Here is an 18,815-nt window from a genome sequence, read left to right as displayed (position 1 = left end):
AAGTGGTTTGACACGTGGTTCGCCCAACTTAGTGATATTATGTCTTCGGAAGGGAGTTAGTCTTCGGAAGATCAAGTTCCTGCAAAAGGACACGTTCGGTAAGACCTTGGGATACCGGTGTGGTACCGGCCGAAGGCTCTCCGATGCTTAAGTAAGTACGGTTTTAGTAAATATTAGATTACAGATCAAGCGGTAGCGTACCGTTGGTTTCTCCTCCTTCCTTTTGAGGATAGGGGTCTTCTTATATAGGCCTTGGGAGGCGTGCACTATGCTCATATTTCCGATGTGGGACTGTAGAAGCGGATTGTGGGCATGACACGTGTCCAGGTGCAAAAGGGTCAAATTGTATGGCTTCGGTAGGGCACATGCCGAAGGGTTTATTGTGATAAATATCGATTCAATCCACGTGTTTGGCAGTCACAGGTCGATTATTTCCGGTATAAACAATCGGTTTTTCATGTCACAGATATTTCAAAAAAATATTTTGTTAAAATATCGATATAATATCGAAAATATCGAGAAAAAAAATATCGATGTAATGGAAAAAAAGAAAAAAAAAACACAAAGCAAGCACACAAGCAAAGGGGATTCAAACTCCTGCCATTTCACTCCTTCAACGCCTTAACAATCGATGCTCTTCATACACGAGGTAAGCCTCTCCAATTTTAAACCTTCTGTTACAGTCCTGCTGAGATTGTTATTCATATGTGTGGATCAAATATAGTAGTCTCACATCAACTAATGTGTTAGGAGTTTTAACTGGGACTGAGACCTTTCAAGGTAAAAGTATACACCAGCTCACCAGATGGTTAAATTAGGGTGCAAGGTGTGAACTAGGCCCCCAGTTAGTTGGTGTAGGTGTTGTGTCAGCATGGTTTTAATATGCAGAATTGGAAGTCAGTCAAGGTGGTGCAGGCGTAAGTTGCAGCTTGAGGTGGAGTTGCATATCCATGTGCTCAGAGTTGCACGTGCCTTTGAAATATTGTAGCAACAAGTGGGATGATTATTCTTGTATAGGTCATGTGATGATGAGGGATGGTATGATGCAAAATTGAAATTCATTTAAGGTGGAGACTTGGAGTAGTCATGAGTAGTAGTGGCTCAAGGTGCTCACAGTTGCGTATGTTCCTCGATATAGGTGTACTTAAGATGTTGCAGCAACAATTTGGATGATAATTTTGTCATAGATCCTTGCAAAAAACAATGGACAGATGAAAGGCTAATTGGTTTTGATCCACAGTAGAGATTATTAGGATGTGGCCTTTTAATGGTTATGAGAAGGCCAATATTAAAACCCTACAGTCAAGCATACTAAGTGGTTACCTCGTGTATGTATTTGTCATAACATGCTAAAATATGTATATTTATATTGTTTTGTTTTGAACTGTTTTTGCAAGAATCAAATTTTCACATGAGAATGTGAGTCCTTGACCCTTCCTTTTGGGATGGAATCGAGCGGCTCATGGAAAGAATCCGAGATCCAATCTTCAAATGACTTTGCTTATGGACAACGTCAACCAATCTCAGATCCATATGGGTGGCATGTTAACAATTACATGCAAAACTATTTTGGAAATTTATCATTTGATAACTACTCTTTAAAATACACTTACTCTACACATAGAGATGATGAAGATAGTGAAAATTTTGAACCTCGTAGGAATTCTATGTGGTATTAAGCCACTCATGTATCTTACCATGCAATGTATAAAGTGTAACATATTGTAGTAAATCATTATATATAAATGAGTATGGTGTGTTTAATCTTCTTTCATTAATTACTACATATTTTTTACACTTACAGTGTTTGTCAGCTCGCTATATAAAATCAGTTAAAACCATCATGCAATGCATTTCCTTCCAATTTTTTTTGATAAACTAATAGATAATTGACTAAATAAACAGTCTCCAAAGTTTCAATAAAAGTTTCCATGGTTTTTATTCAAGCCCGTCGTACTCAGGATGAAATGGGCCATCACACCATGGCCCACGTGCCACCACACGAGCTGACAGCGCGTGGGTGTCTTGAGAAAATTTCTGACAGGACCCGAACCAAATTCCGCTTTGGAATTCAAGTCGGACCCTGTGCGTGTCCGACACTTGGCGAATGTCGGGCACAATTGACCTATTTGCCCTTCGAACTCTATTTTGACCTTGACTCCTCCCGAAAGTTCGGCAGAGTCTCCCCTGTAATTTGCTCAATCCCAAAATTTACGCCTGTCAAAACGAGCAATAATATCTACACAACCAACTGCCAGCATACTTATGATACAATACACAGTCCAGTTCTCAATCTAGGGCAAATATCAGAGCAATTCTAATAGTTTACAGATATGTTAATCCTTTTGCAAAATCAAACTTCTGTAAAACAAAAGAAAGACGTGGAAGGTGGAAAACTGGCCCAGTGGTGGATTTCCTGTGCACATCTACAGCTTGGAGGCGCAAAACATTCGAAAAATGTGAGTGGACAAAAATAATGGTTCAGAAAATAGCATTAGAAAATACTAACCCCCACTGTAAAAAAAAAAAAGTTAAGTAAACTGAATATCTAAACTACCTTTGAAGCATATTAAAATCAAGGCATTCACATATTGATGTACGCAGATGCAAAACATGTTCAATATCGAGAAAACTCGCATAAAATCACTGTAATCAAAACTCGCATAAACGCACTGAAATTAATTTAAAAACTACCACTTAGGTGTACCCTTTCTTTTTTCTTTTTTTTTCCCGTCAATTCCTGATATCCGTCAATTCCCCTGGCAGGTCTCGGTGACACAAAGTCAACCCGAGCCGCAAACTGGCAGGATTCAGGGGACCGCAGTCAGCCTGATCCGCAATCCTGGCAGGTCTCAGTGACACAAAGTCAACCCGAGCCGCAATCCTGGCAGGTCTCGGTGACACAAAATCAACCCGAGCCGCCTGGCAGGTCTCGATGACACAAAGTCAACCCGAGCCGCAATCCTGGCAGGTCTCGGTGACACAAAATCAACCCGAGCCGCAATCCTGGCACTCAAAGTCCGGGCGTCCCCGAAACTCGTGAGGCAAATGTCAAGTGCACTGACAAAACTGAAGGTAACTGGATGTCTGTAGACATCGTCATATCCGAAGGCAACAGATACTGAAAGCAAGCTGTTTCTGTACTGGGTACCCACGGTGGTTTAAAAAAATATAAAAATTTCTGAGAAAATATAAAATTTCTGGAAGATCTGATGAATAACTGAATGCTTATTAAATCAAGAACTCTGCTGTCATCAGAAAATATAAGGTTTCTGAAAAAACCTGATAAATAACTGAATTTTTGTTAAATCTGGAACTATACTGCCACTTTATCTGATATAAATCTCAAACTCCGCTTTCTATGACTCTTTAGCATATTTAACTAAGCAGTACAAAAATAAAGATATTGGGCTTCACAAATCATGCTAGGAAAATTCACAATCAAATAATAATAATAATGAAATTCATTTGCATAAAATCATTTATAAAAGAAAAGTCCACTCACTCCTGGTCCGAGCTAACTAGACCTTCTGAAGGTCCTTCCTTTGGGTCTGCCTGGTCCCAGGTGCCTGGTTAAACCACCATGAATATTTAATTAATAAAACTGCTCGGTATAAGTTTTTAAGTAAAACTCTGACCCCCGGCTCCTAGAAATACGTGCACTAACTTAAAGTCTTTCTTATGCCAACTTTAGCATTTCAGATATTTAGAACTGTCTGAAAAGACTCGAGACTTCACTAAGCGATAAACTTCCATTTTGGACGATACGGAACCCCGTGGGGTCCACGACCTCCGATTACCAATCTGAGAATTCCTATAGGTTCCTCACATATAAATAACCATGTCCTGAAAGTCTGATCTGAAACTGACGATCGGATTGACCGCGATCGTGTAATCGTAAAATTTCTAAACCCTAGCCCCGAGGTTCGTGATTTCGGAGTATTCGGGACTCCGATTCACAATCCGTCGAATCCTACACAATTCTGAAATTACCTAGAACAACATATCTGAAATTGAGCGCGTTCTAACGGCTCAACAGTATTGAATCCGAAAATCGCACAATATGAAAAATCCGTTCGAGGCTCAAACGGTATCCAAATTGAGATCCGCAAAATCCTACGCGCTCGTGATAACCTCAGGATCGGAACAAGACACAGTGCCACTGCACTACCCTCACCCACGCGCCGCAGCACACGCGGGCAGCGATGGGTGTCCGAAGCGATTACACCTCGCCGGAAAAACTTAAAACCATGACTCCAAACTCCTACCCTAGATAAAACACCATATTTGGAACCAATTTTGTTCTTGAACCTACCCCAAAAACTGACCGAAAGTGGCCGATCACGGAGGTCGAAAATTGACCGAAACTTCAAGCTCAAAAATCAAATAGCTACACTGAGAATCGATCTATTCCTACCCAACAGGCAGCTAGAACAACTCGAGAGGTGGAAAATCCATACCTGGGTCGACGAAAATGGTGGCCGGAGGAGGGAGATCAGCGGCTGTGAAGTTTCGGTGAACACCGGTCGATTTTTCACGTTTTTCGGCCAGCGCCGGTCATGTCTCATGCGGGGAATGGTCGGGGAAGGAATGGGAGAAGGCGGCGGTTCGAACGCCACCGGTCCCGTGGCCGGTGGTGCCCCGTGGCGGCGCCGGCGATCCCTGAAAGGCGATGGGCAGCTGGAACGGGAGAGAAGAGAGAGATCGTGCGAGAGGAGAGAGAGAGTGTGAGCTGATTTTATAAAATCCAACTTTGAAATATTTACGGTTGTGCCACTGAGACTCTTTTGACTATAACTCTCTCATTACAACTCCGATTCGGGCCCACTACGTGTCTATGACCTCATTTCACCATGCTCTACGCAATGGCGTTTGTAGAATGATCAAATTCCTTTCCGGTCAAAAAGTCAACTTTTCCTTAATAAAATATTCCAAGGGCAAAATTGTCTTTTCTCAAAATAAATTATTCCTTAATCATGAATTTTAGGTTTGGGTCATTACAATTTCGGCCAGTCGCGACGGAGAGAGAGAGGGTCGAGAGAGAGAGAGAGAGAGAGAGAGAGAGAGAGAGAGAGAGAGAGAGAAAAGCTGACTGGTTTTTAAAAATCTGACTTTGAAATATTTACAGTTGTGCCATTGCACTTCCCTTGACTGTAACTTCTTTGTTAAAACTCCGATTTGGGCCCACTACGTGTCTACGAACTCGTATCGACGCGCTCTACACAACAATGCCACTCAAATCCCAAATATCATTCTGGATCGAAAAGTGACTATCGTGACCTTGCTCGAGGGCAAAATTGTAATTTCACAATTAAACAAATTAAATAATTTAAACACTTAAATATATGGTTAAAATTGGGTCGGGGTGTCACATGAGTTGTAGCCGAACTTAAGGAGTTGCGGCCAAGCTTGAGTTGTGGCTTGGCTTGAGTAGCGGCCGGGATTAAGGAGTTGTCGCGGGGCTTAAGTAGAATTAACAAGCTATAAGGATTTGGGTGAGATTAGCAGGGTGAAATCGGTGCCCTAGTGCTTTATCATCCTTGTTTTCATCTTTTACATTATTTACTTGATCTCAATTTATTTTATTTGCTCAATTAGATTTTAGTCATCATAATTCTCTTTTCGTTTAATTTAAATATAATTAGAAATAAATCACTCTAGTATTTAATAGATTAACTTGATCCCTGTTGGAACGATACTCTACTTACTACTATATTAATTTGAGTGATATTGTCCACTTGCAATTAATCACATCAAATTTTGGCGCCGTTGCCAGGGATCGACTTATTCTGTTAATATTAGTGTGCTTTATTTTCTAGTTATACTTTGGATATTTAATTAGTTTTTATTTTATTTTTAATTTCAGGTACTTCTTTAGTTCCATTTGATTTCCAACCAAAAAAAAAGAAGCAAACGTGAGGGATTCAAACCACAAACAAACCAAAAGGAAACAAGAAAACGCCAGCCCAAACAGCCAGCTTGCAAGGAAAAAAAAAAAAAGGGAAGCAAGGAGTGTTTCACGCAGCCATCAGGAATTCCATTCCTATTTTCATTCAACTTTCTATTCCTTTTATTAAAGTTTCTTTCCAATTTTCTTTGGGTTTTACAATTAAAGTTTCTTTTCCTAATTGTGTTTAGGTTTTGTTTCCTTCTTTAATTCTATTATTCTCTCCTTATTTAAACAATCCTTTGTCCTTGTTTGCAGGTACAACAACTTCGTTTCTGAGCATACAGTGAATGACTGGTACCTGCTCTTCAACTAGCCCACTAGTTGAATTAGAACCTGAGATTGAACAAAAGCTTCGAGCACTTCGTAGGAGTAAAAAACAATATGGAGAAAAGAAGAATCAACAAGGAGCAGATGAATTGACCCTTGTACAGAATGAAATAATGGGAGACCTTGATATCCCGACAATTCCGACGTCACCTTCAAGCATCGTTCTCCCTACAGCTGCCAGGGATTATGAATTGAAAAATATCCACTTTAATATGATACCTTCTTTTCATGGATTAAGTTCTGAAGATCCTTTAGCTCATATTAGAGATATTTTAGCATGGTTTCTAACATGGCTTTGACAGAGGGAGTCACCTAAGAACGTCTCAGGATGAAAGTCTTTCCTTACACATTGAAAGATAAAGCAAAGATGTGGCTAAACTCCTTAAGGCCTGGATTATTGACTAGCTGGATGGAGGTTCAAAACAAGTTTTTGGAGAAATTATTTTCAGCTCAGAAAACTAATGCACTAAGGGATAAAATCATGCAATTCAATCAACAGGCCGATGAGTCATTTTCAAAAGCTTGGGAACCGTTCAATAATTTTTTAATATAGTGTCCTCACCATGGTTTGCCTACTCTAGTTCTCATGCGTATTTTTTAAAAGGCACTAATCGTTTCCAGTAAGCTACTGTGAATAACTATGTAGGTGGATCTATTAAGAACAAGACGCCAACTGAATGTCAAACTTTGTTTGATACACTAGCAATTGAAACAAGCATTCAGATACAAGAGGTAAACGCGCTGGAATTTATGAAATTGGTAGTTCTAATGCTTTTGCTTCAAAAGAGCAGGTTGACGTTATAACCAGTAAATTGAACGCCTTGCTTGCTATGAATGGGAGAGCACCAACACAAGAGATTTGTCCATTTGTGCTGTTCCCGGTCATGCCACCATATCTTGTCCTCATGGGGTTGATTTTCCAGAATTTCTGTAAGAACAAGCCAATATGGTGAATACCTATAGACGTCCCGGCAATGATCCATTCTCCAACACATACAATCCAGGATGGCAAAGGCACCCTAATTTTTCATGGAGTAATAATCAAAACGTACAAAAACCACTAGGTTTTCAACCACAAGAGAAGAAAAATAACTTGGAAGACATAATCACACAACTCGCCACCAATACAAATCAATTCATGAGCAAGAAGGAGATGACCTTACAAAATCAAGCCACTTCCATCAGAAATTTAGAAGTTCAAATGGGTCAATTGGCGAATGCACTCATGGTACGAGAGAAGGGGGTTTTGCCCAGCCAATCTGAGGTTAATCCAAAAAATCAAGAGCATGCGAAGGCAATTACACTTCAGAATGGGAGACCCATCAAAACTACTGTAGATTTGGACGTAGAAAAGCACCACCAATAGTGGAGAGATATGGAAAAAGCTGAAGAAAATAACCTACCCGCCGCCTTAAGCTCAACCGAAAATTCAGCAACACAGGCAATGAATTTTTCTTCTTAGACCAATGAGCAAGCATCCACAAATCTCACCGCAAAATCCTATGTTCCACTGATTCCTTTTCCACAACGCTTGAAGAAAAATAAGAAGGATGCACAGTTCTCCAAATTTATTGAAATTTTTAGGAAATTGCAAATTACCATTCCATTTGGTGAAGCATTAGACCAAATGTCGAGCTATGGAAAGTTCCTTAAGGACATCTTAAGCAAAAAGAGACGTTTGGATGATACAGAGACGGTGAAATTGACAGAGGAGTGCAGTGCAGCAATACAAAGGCAACTACCACCTAAGCGAAAGGATCCATGGAGTTTTTCTATTCCGTGCACCATTGGCACTATTTATTTTCATAGAGCTTTATGTGATCTAGGTTCTAGTATAAATTTAATGCCTTTGTCTATTGCTAAAAGAATAGGTTTGGGAGAAATTAAGAACACTACTATTTCTTTGCAGATGGCGGATAGATCACTTACATATCCTCATGGAATTCTTGAAGATGTACTAGTGAGGGTGGACAAGTTCATACTTCCAGCTGACTTCATAGTCTTGGATATGGAGGAAGATGTCGACACTGCAATTATTCTAAGCCGCCCGTTCCTCATTACCGGAAGAACATTAATTGACGTAGCAAAAGGTTCTTTGATCCTACGAGTAGCCGATCAAGACGTGGAATTCAAGGTAGAGGCTATAGATCATGTTGTTCAACGACAATTCGAAGCGGAGTACCCAAAAGATCCATTAGAAGCAAGTTTGGTCCATGAGATAGAGATTGTAGACGAGGAGCCATGCATGCTTGAAATGGTGACCTTGCTGGAAGCTACACCATCGTACAAACAACCCTTCCACCAAGAATTTGAGCCACTTAGTGCTACCACCACCAAGCCAGTCCCAAGCATCGTTGCCGCACCAACCCTCACCTTGAAGCCACTACCCTCGCATTTAAAGTACGCCTATCTTGGTACATCACAAACTCTTCCCGTCATTATTAATTCAGATTTACTTGAAGAGGAGGAAGAAAAATTACTACAAGTTCTAAAAAAGCATAAAACCGCTATTGGGTGGACTATTGCGGATATTAAAGGAATTAGTCCTTCTACATGCATGCATAGAATTTTATTAGAGGAAAATTTCAAGCCGACGGTAGAAAATCAAAGAAGGCTAAATCCAAAAATGAAGGAAGTTGTTCGTGCCGAAGTTCTCAAGCTTTTAGATGCCGGAATTATTTATCCAATTTCGGATAGTAATTGGGTAAGCCCAGTCCAAGTAGTGCCAAAAAAGGGAGGAATCATGGTAGCAAAGAACAACAACAACGATCTTATTCCTACAAGGATTGTGACCGGTTGGCGTGTGTGCATTGATTATAGGAAGCCCAACACCGTGACTCGTAAGGATCACTTCCCGTTGCTGTTTATTGATCAAATGTTGGAAAGGTTGGCTGGCCATGCCTATTATTGTTTTCTATATGGCTATTCGGGATACAATCAAATCCCTATAGCGCCCGAAGACCAAGAAAAGACGACCTTCACATGCCCCTTTGGTACCTTTTCCTATAGAATGCCATTCGGTTTGTGCAACACCCCCGCTACTTTTCAACCTTGCATGATGAGTATATTCTCTGATATGGTGGAGTGCTTTATTGAAGTATTCATGGACAATTTCTCTGTTTTTGGGTCATCATTCGATTATTGTCTCTCAAATTTAGCTTTGGTTCTACAACATTGAAGAAACTAATTTGATTTTGAATTGGGAAAATTGCCATTTTATGGTAAGAGAAGGAATAGTCCTTGGGCACAAGATTTCAGCCAAAGGGATTGAAGTTGACAAAGCCAAGATTGATACTATTGCCAATTTGCCACCACCTACCTACGTGAAGGGAGTCCGAAGTTTCCTTGGTTATGCCAGGTTATATCGTCGTTTCAATAAGGATTTTTCAAAGATTACGAAGCCATTATGCAATCTACTTCTCAAGGATGTCACATTCAACTTTGATGATCAATGTTTGGAGGCTTTCAAGATTCTAAAGGAGAAACTCACATCCGCTCTAGTCATTATCACACCAAATTGGGAAGTACCATTCGAAATTATGTGCAACGCCAGTGACTATGCCGTAGGGTCTGTTTTGAGCCAAAGGAAAGACAAATTTCTTCATGTGATTTCCTACGCTAGCCGAACTCTCAATGATGCCAATTGAATTATGCCACAATTGCGAAAGAGCTACTAGCCGTTGTCTTTGCCTTAGACAAGTTTTGTTCCTATCTCATTGGTTCTAAGGTAATTGTTTACACCGATCATTCTGCTTTGAAGTATTTATTATCAAAGAAAGATGCAAAGCCACGGTTGATTCGATGGGTATTGTTATTACAAGAGTTTGATTTAGAAATACGAGACAAAAAGGGGTCTGAAAACGTCGTGGCCAATCATTTATCTTGGTTGATCCAAGACAGAGTCCAGGATAAACTAGCTGCTGCCACACCTATAGCCGAGATGTTTCCCGAAGCCATCCAATCTTCCATCGCCCCTTGGTATGCTGACTATGTTAACTATTTGGCTAGTAATGTCCTTCCACTCGACATGACTTTTCAACAAAAGAAAATGTTCTTCTCACTAGAAAAGCATTTTTATTGGGATGATCCTTATTTATGGAAGCATTGCCCTAATAAAGTTATCCGAAGATGTCTGAATGTGACCGAGATGGTTGCTATTCTTCATCATTGTCATTCACCAACATGTGGAGGTCACTTTGGAGCCACCAAAACCGCAGCTAAGGTACTCTAATCGGGATTCTTTTGGCCAACTCTATTCAAGGATGCTCATACATTTGTCTAAACTTGTGATCGTTGTTAAAGAACCAGGAATATTTCTCGTCGAGATTAAATGTCGTTGTCCAACATTTTGGAGGTTGAAGTATTCGACGTTTGGGGCATTGACTTCATGGGACCTTTCCCACCATCTTACAACAATCTCTACATTTTGGTAGCCGTTGATTATGTCTCTAAGTGGGTTGAAGCTGTGGCCTTGCCTACCAATGATGCCAAGAGTGTGCTTGGATTCTTAAGAAAGAACATCTTCCCTCATTTTGGTACTCCGCGTGCAATTATTAGTGACGGAGGTATGCATTTTTGTAACCGTTCTTTTAACTCTCTTCTTGCTAAATATGGTATTACACATAAGGTTGCCACTCCTTACCATCCCCAAACTAGTGGGCAAGTAGAGATCTCGAATAAGGAATTAAAATGCATCTTAGAAAAGACGGTTAGTGCCTTTAGGATAGCATACAAATCTTCATATTTGATTTGCCCTAAACCCTTATATTTTGATTTCTTCACCTAACTTCATTCACATATGCTGGGTAAGAGTGCAACCCTAGGTTCTGTGAGAAAATTGTGAGTTATCTAGTGAGGCCTAGAGTTTGTACACACGCCGAGTGTGGTTATCTTTAAGTTCGAGTGCTTGGAGTATTGGCTTTACACTTTACACTATCATGCATTTTATTTGTAGTGGCATAACTTTAGTTTTTGAATTGTGATTAGCATTCATTGGTTATTATTAGTTTGTTGGAAGTATTGCTTTAATGAATTTGTTTTACAAGGAGCGTTTGTGGGTGTCGTGACTAGTAAACCCTCAGGAGACATAACTCCTCCTACTAGGGACACCTAGGGTTGTTTGGTACGGCAGATTATTATGGACATGACTAAATCCTGGGACTGTCTTGGATTAACTCGGATTGGCTTAAACTGGATTAAGTATTGACCTACGTTTGGTGCTGCATTGGACTAAGAAGCTGGATTATAAAAATAGTGAAGACCTATGTTTGGTGCTGTGTCAGACTAAAAAATAATTATTTAAATATTTAAATTTAATTAAAAATTAAAAATAAATAAATAATTATACAAGCCAACATGTGTGAATTGAAAAATAACTCCACCCCGCCCTGCCAGCTCTCTTTCTCTCTCTCCCTGTTTTCTTTTTTTTTTTGGGTGTATTTTTTTACTAGTATTTTATTCTTTTGTTTACTTTTCTCTATTTTATTTATTCTCCTCTTCTCCATATTTTCTTTCTGTTATGGTTTTTTTTTTCCCTTCTCAATTGTGAAGAAAGATCCAGTAACCAACTGGCTTAATCGCCACCTTTTTTTTTTTTGTGGGTCTTTACCAAGCAGCGCATCAACCCCTGTAATCCAAGATGAGCAATTTGACAACAACAGCAAGATGGCTCCATTTTTTCCAGCACCATCGTCTTCATTATCTGCGCGCAACGGAGGGTGTGTTCGGATGAAAACGAACTAAGCTGACTCAAGACAGATCAAGCGGCTTTTAGACACCCCCAAAACATCATCAGCAAGTAAGGAAGCTACCCAAATAGGAGCAGTATCACAAGTAAACAGACCTAGATTTTTTCTTCTTTTCTTTTCTTTTCTTCCTTTTTCCTTCTTTCTTCTCTCTGTTTCTGGTTTCATTATTTTCTGCTTTTCTTTTTTTCTTTGGAATTGCTATGAATTGGACTCAGATGGCGAAGAGAGATGGTTCTGGGTTCTACTGGTGGCTGGGGTGCGAAGAGAGATCGTTCTGAGAAGAAATCCAAGGTGGAGCGTTGGGTGCTGGGTTTCGTCGATTGGATCTGTGGTGGGGTTTTGATTCAAGTGATAAGGAAGTCGGACTCGCGTGTTCAAAATAGTGAGTGTCCTATTTTGCGAACCGAATTTCGGGCTCACTATATTAGCTATGCAAGTCCAGGCTTTTTTTAACTATTGGACTATATAATCTCATTTAAGATAATCCCTTCCCTTACCAAACATGGGTTTCAAGTATTTATTTAATTCAATCCAGTCTAGTGAGGCATAGTGAAGCATACCAAACATGGCCCTAGAGGTTTAAAGGCTTGTTGCTAAGTGCCATCGAGATTACCTGCGAAAGTGGTTTAGTCTTGTTTATTTGTTTGTTTTTATTTATTTTTTATTTTCAGTTTTGCTCGAGGACTAGCAAAAGATAGGTTTTGGGGGTATTTGATAAGCCTATTATATATATATATATATATTATTTGTTAATTTCCTTGGATTAAATTGGTTGTTTTAATTGGTTTTGTCAGATTTGTGAATGAATTGTGAAAATAGGAGAAAGTGTGGTAAAAAGGGTAAGAAGATGAAGATTGAAGATTAATCAAGTCAAGAAGTCAAGTCATTCCTTTTGTTGCAAGGAATGTTGTCAAATTTCCTAGTTTAAGATGTTTCAAGTCTTATCAAGTCAAACAAAGAGAAATAAAGAAGACCCTATTTTAGAAGGAATCCTACTTTTATAAGAATTGTAATTATACCTTAGATAGGTAGGATTTGTAGGAGTATTATAAATAGGGAGTTTAGGTCATTATTCAAGGGATCCATCATCCTACGTATCCATACTCATAGCCGAAATATCCAAAGTAGAATACGAAGAAAGCTTGCGCAACCTTGGCATTCTACTTGGAGAATTCAGTGTCTTCCATGTCTTCATCAACCATCATGATTCTCGATAAGTCCTTCATGAACTAATTTCTTTTAATAGGACTACGATATAGCCTAGCTATGAATACTCAAATTCTTTGATATTGTTAATTTTATTTATCGATACATGTTGAGTGCTATACCGTTCTTAATGCTTTCAATTAATTGGCCACTAATTGCATTATTGGAAGAATTAGGTTGAGACCGGAAGCAGATTCCTAATAAAAAGCTTCTAGTAACAAGTACCATAAATTACATAGCCGACTTGGAAGACTAGGTTATGGTTTGTGTAATCTTTATTGTTTTCTACAAATCTTAATGGTTTCTTAGCTATCTAAATTCATAACTAGGAATAGAGTCGGTTGATGGTAAGGAATACAACTAATATAACTCGGAAGAGAGTATTGGTGAGGTAAGGGAAAACGATTATCAACATGTTAGGTAATTAGAATTAACAAGCTATAAGGATTTGGGTAGGATTAGCAAGGTGAAATCGGTGCCCTAGTGCTTTATCATCCTTGTTTTCATCTTTTACATTATTTACTTGATCCCAATTTATTTTACTTCCTTAATTAGATTTTAGTCATCATAATTCTCTTTTCGTTTAATTTAAATATAATTAGAAATAAATCACTCTAGTATTTAATAGATTAACTTGATCCCTGTTGGAATGATACTCTACTTACTACTATATTAATTTGAGCGATATTTTCCACTTGCAATTAATCACATTAGTAAGGTTACTCTGCCTACTGTAAAAAATTCTGATAAATTGATGGTGTGACACATATGTAAAACCTACATGTCCAATAATAACTGACAGGACCCGCCCCGGAATTTCCCCGGAGACCGGAACGGACCCCGTCTTTGTTCCGACATCACCCCGATGCCGGGCCCACTTACTAAAAACCGAGACTCTTTACCAAAATTTTGGCAGAGGCCCCCCTGTAAATTTAAGAAACCCAACAGAATTCAACCTGCATCAAAATACAAAACAATCCCAACCAGCAGCATGCTTTAAAGCGAACAAACAAATTACAATAAAATGGCCTCCGGCCTCACAAATCAAACCCTAACAGGGCGATAACAGAGCATGTCTAAGAACTTGAATTTCAACAAAACTGAGTTCAAAGGAAATAACATGAAGAAAGAATCCTACGAAGGCTCAAGGCTCGGAAGCGCACGATCCGGTTCTGCTGCGGAGCTCAGTCAACTACTGGCTGGGGGGCGCAAAACAGAAAATTGTGAGTGGACAAAAATAAATTCAGTTCAGTGTAAACCAACGTAGTATAACCCCACCGTTTAGAAAACCATGCAAGAAATTCCATGCATCTTAAAACCTTCATACTCAAGTATATATATATATATATATATATAATGTATATATATAAAAACAAATCAATACTCGATGCCAAGTCCAACATCCATAAAGAACGCTTTATAAAACCCACCAACCAAACTTATAAGTCCCACAACCAAACTCTCGAAAGCGTACCCATTGGCACGACCGGCAAAGAAGTATCCTCACCGAAAAACATGAATGAATGGATTATATATATAAATATATATAAGAGATATATATATATATATATAGAATATAAATATGACCATCACCTAGTTGTACCGGGGAAACAATCCAACCGGGGGATTGTTTGACTAGTCACCCTGGCAGAGTCCTCATGATGAGTCCTCAATCCACCATGTGACTAGGGAACGAGCCGTCCAACTGGGGGACCAACTCTCAGCCAGCACGTACCGTCGATAACCTCAAAACCCGTACGTCTGTGATTAGTCCTACGCGCGCAGACTACCCAATCAAGGGTCTACAGCAACATCCCGTCAAGGATGCCCCGGGTTCCGATTCTTCCAAGTATCTCAAGTATCCGTATCCAAGTTCCAAATCAGGGGAGGTACATAGGGTAGTGCTTATAGCACACCACACTGACATTCTATACTCACCACTTTCCACAATCTCATCTCAACAACCCAAGTACCTCGCACATAACCAAATATATATAGAAATCCTCAAATCCATATATTCATACTCAAGATACTCCAATATGTTAAAACCCAAAAATATATTTTCAATGCTTCATAAAAATATCCCTTTCAACAATTGAATAAATAATATATCCAAAAATACCATTTAAAACGTCATGCATAAATTTCCCAAAATCCATATAAAATATACTTTCAATACCCAACTATGCCAAAGCGCTATATAGACATCAAATTCAACCCATGAATATAATATATTCAATAAATCGTTTAAACATTATGCATAAATCTTTCATTAATAAAACCATGCATAAGATTTGAAAACAAAATCCACTCACAAGTAGTCCCACGCTGCTTGACCCTGAGAGGGTCCCGCTTGCTGCGTATGCGTGGTCGGAGTACCTAATTCAGAATACGTACACGAGATTAATACGAAGCGTTTCGAACGAGTACTTTGAATTAAATACCCTAATTTCCCAGGTTTCTAGTAAGTGCACTAGGAACGCAACGTTCTAAGGTCCAACTACCCAATTTGGACGATGGAACAGCTTCGGGAGACACTCGGTCAACAGACGGTCAAACTTCCCAATTCGGGTCAACCGGGCCCACGGGACCCACGACCTCCATTTTACAATCCGAAAGTTCCTAAAGGTTCCACAAGGTCTAAGATACTCGTCTCGCAAGTTTGGTCCGAAACGGACAGTTAGATCGCTAACGATCGCACGATCGGACGGTTAATATAAAACACAAACTTTAAGTTATTGAATCGGAACATCCGGGGTTCCGATTCACAATCCGCGAAGTCCTATACGATCCTAGGAATACCTAGTACAACATATTTTAATTCGGGAAGGATCTAACGGTCGGAACCTATCGAACCCGGATAACGCACAATATGCGAAAATCCGTTCGATAGTCAAACGACATCCGAATTGAGATCCGCGAAATCCTACGTGCTCGTGACAACCTAAGGATCTCATCGGGTTATTTTGCAGCCTCACCAGACTCGCCCACGCGCCGCCACATGCGCCGGCAGTGCGTGGGTGTGTAGAGAAATTCCGGGAACGGAAAAACTCCACACCCGAGCTCACCCTTCCGGCTATAGATTCTACTCGACGAGTGGAACACTTTATTCAACTACACCAAGGTCCAATTCGGACGGCAAGTGGCCGGAATCGGCGTCGGAAGTTCGCGGTTTAACCCGGAACTTCACGGCTTCGATCCGACGACCACCGTCACCATGGTCGTCGCACAACCCAGGAAATAGCTAGAAGGGAAGGAGAGCTACCTGTTCCAAGTGACGGCGCAGCTCGAGATGGCCGGAAACGTCGTCGGCGACGTCGGCAGTTTTGACTGGTTTTCACGTCGTCGCCACCGCCGTTTGCCGGGTTTTCGATCGGAGAAAAGGGGTGGGCTGGGTAGAGGAGGAAGAGATGAAGCTTTTGCAAGAAACGGCGCCTCAAACGGAGGGCGGACGGCGAAGTTCTCGCCGTCTGAAATTCCGGCGAAAATTCAAAACGGGGGAGGGGGAGTTCAGCCGCGGGAGAGAGAGAGAGAGAGAGAGAGAGAGAGAGAGAGAGAGAGAGAGAGAGAAGTCAGATATTTTAAACCCAATTTTGAAATATTTACGATTTTGCCACTGGAAGTGTTTTGCCCGTAACTTTTTCGTTACAACTCCGATTCAAGCCTACCGCGTGTCTACGAATTCGTCTCAGTACCACCTACCCAAAAATACCAGTCACTGCCCCAAACACTTTCCGGGCAAGAAAAAGACCAATTTACCCCTACCCTAAGGGTAAATTCGTAAATTCACTTAAATAATTTAAAATATGAATTAAATTCGGAGTCGGGGTGTTACAATAACGACTTGAATACAAATATATATGTTTTTAAAATGTTTTCAAAATTGAAAAATGATTTGGAAAAGGAAAAAAAAATAAAAATTCTAGGTATTTGGATGCGGGGCCCAGGGGTGAGTCTCAGGTGGTTGGCTTAGGAATGATTTGGTTATGGGGTGTCGGTAAACTAGGGAAGAAGGTGGTTTTTTTTTTTTTTTTTTTTTTTTTTTTGTTCAGTAGGGGTTGCACACTCGTTTTGGGGTTCATGACTACCAAAACCAATTTGAGAAGCTACTAACCAACGTTGGTTATCTCTCCCAAGACCGATAAGTTCATATGTTTACTAGTGGCCTGAAAGATACCATCAAAGCCAATTTATTTGCGAGGCTATTGGCTTAGCTAGACTATATGATGCACTAGGGGTGGGCAAAGTTTGATTTTCCCATTGAAATCGGAATTTACACACGGTTCAATTCGGTTTGATTTTTATAGAAAATGTACAAAAGAACTTAACCAAATCGAACTAATGTGGTTCCAGGTCGGTTTGGTCCAATTGCCGATTTAGAAAGATAAAATATAAAGATGTGAAGAACAAAGAAATAGGATGTATAGAAACATGGGAAGAAAAGAAAAATATATACAATGTATAAAATAAGAGAGAATGAGGTAGAAGAGATAAAATAAGAGAGAAAGATGTGAACAGATAAATAGGAAGAAAAATAAATAAATAAAATTAGGTTGAAAAGAGAGAGATGGAAGCACAACAAGAACGAATATGGTTCACCGAAAAGAAAAGAAATGGTGCTAGAGTATATATTTAGTTGAGTATAAATTGGAAGTAAGACATTTTTGGGTATTAATTGGGCTAAAATATATATATCTTACTTTGAGTTACTAATTTTATTTGTATATTAATTAGGGTTATTAATAATTTTAGATATAAATGAATAAGTAAACTTAACATAACAGGTTTGGTTCGGTTCGCTTTATACTAGTTTTTTCAAGACAAAAACCAGAATGGGAATCGATCCAAAGTGACTTGGTTCTGTTTTTGAGCATAGGTTGTTTTTTTTTGGTTCAACACAGTTTTTTCCCCCTTTTTTTGGACTAGGTTCACCACCAATTCACCCGCTCAAATGCCCACCCATATGAGGCATGAAACTTGTCTCAACATGACGACGATCTTCACTCTAACAAACCCACACCTACCATGTCAACCATCCGAGTGAAGCAATTGACAAGCGCCGAGATTAGGGGTGGGCATTTGAACTAGTGAACTAAGCTAAATTGAGTCAAAAAAAAGTTAAGGAATCTAACCTAGGTTTATAAGAAGTTGGCTTACTCCCCCCATTGCCAATTGATTTTAGGGTGGAACCTCAACTTCCTTCAATTGTTACATGTTTTTTTTTTTTCTTTTTTTCACGTGACATTTTGAATGGAAAATTTAATGAAGTTTGGAAAGAAAAAAAAAACCTAACCATAGGTGTTACATTGACCATTTTAATATAATTGCTAAAGTAATTGAAAAAAATAAACGAGTATGTTGAGTTCGAATAGCATTAAAATTGAGGGGGTAAAAACGACCGTTAACCTTATTTCTTCCGATGGAAGTTAGAGTTCTTATCTTAAAGAATTTTAATTGATTGCAATTTTCTTCTATTTAATTTATTTGCCGCATCATGTAGTAATTTAAAGAGAGGGAAAGAAACTTGTAGCTCAAATAGTTAATAGTATTCATCCATGCATTTAGATTTTTTAATATATCGTATT

The 18,815-nt window shown here is 39.4% G+C and overlaps 1 long non-coding RNA gene and 1 other non-coding gene across 2 annotated transcripts; both read right to left on the bottom strand.

Moving 5' to 3' along the window:
• Positions 1-6,740: 6,740 nt before the first annotated feature.
• On the bottom strand, positions 6,741-6,847 carry LOC117626826. The gene has a single exon (XR_004585645.1). It is a non-coding gene; the product is annotated as a small nucleolar RNA R71 (small nucleolar RNA).
• A 7,310-nt stretch (positions 6,848-14,157) lies between these two features.
• Positions 14,158-16,679, bottom strand: LOC117626172. Its single transcript, XR_004585507.1, has 3 exons — positions 16,496-16,679; positions 15,546-15,609; positions 14,158-14,429 (listed from the first exon to the last, which is right to left on the bottom strand). It is a non-coding gene; the product is annotated as an uncharacterized LOC117626172 (long non-coding RNA).
• Between the last annotated feature and the right edge of the window lie 2,136 nt (positions 16,680-18,815).

This window comes from Prunus dulcis, chromosome 4, assembly GCF_902201215.1.
Source record: "Prunus dulcis chromosome 4, ALMONDv2, whole genome shotgun sequence".
In the NCBI taxonomy this organism is placed as follows: Eukaryota; Viridiplantae; Streptophyta; class Magnoliopsida; order Rosales; family Rosaceae; genus Prunus; species Prunus dulcis.
The sequence above is the reverse complement of the archived record's forward strand: the minus strand, read 5'-3'. Positions and strand labels throughout refer to the sequence as shown.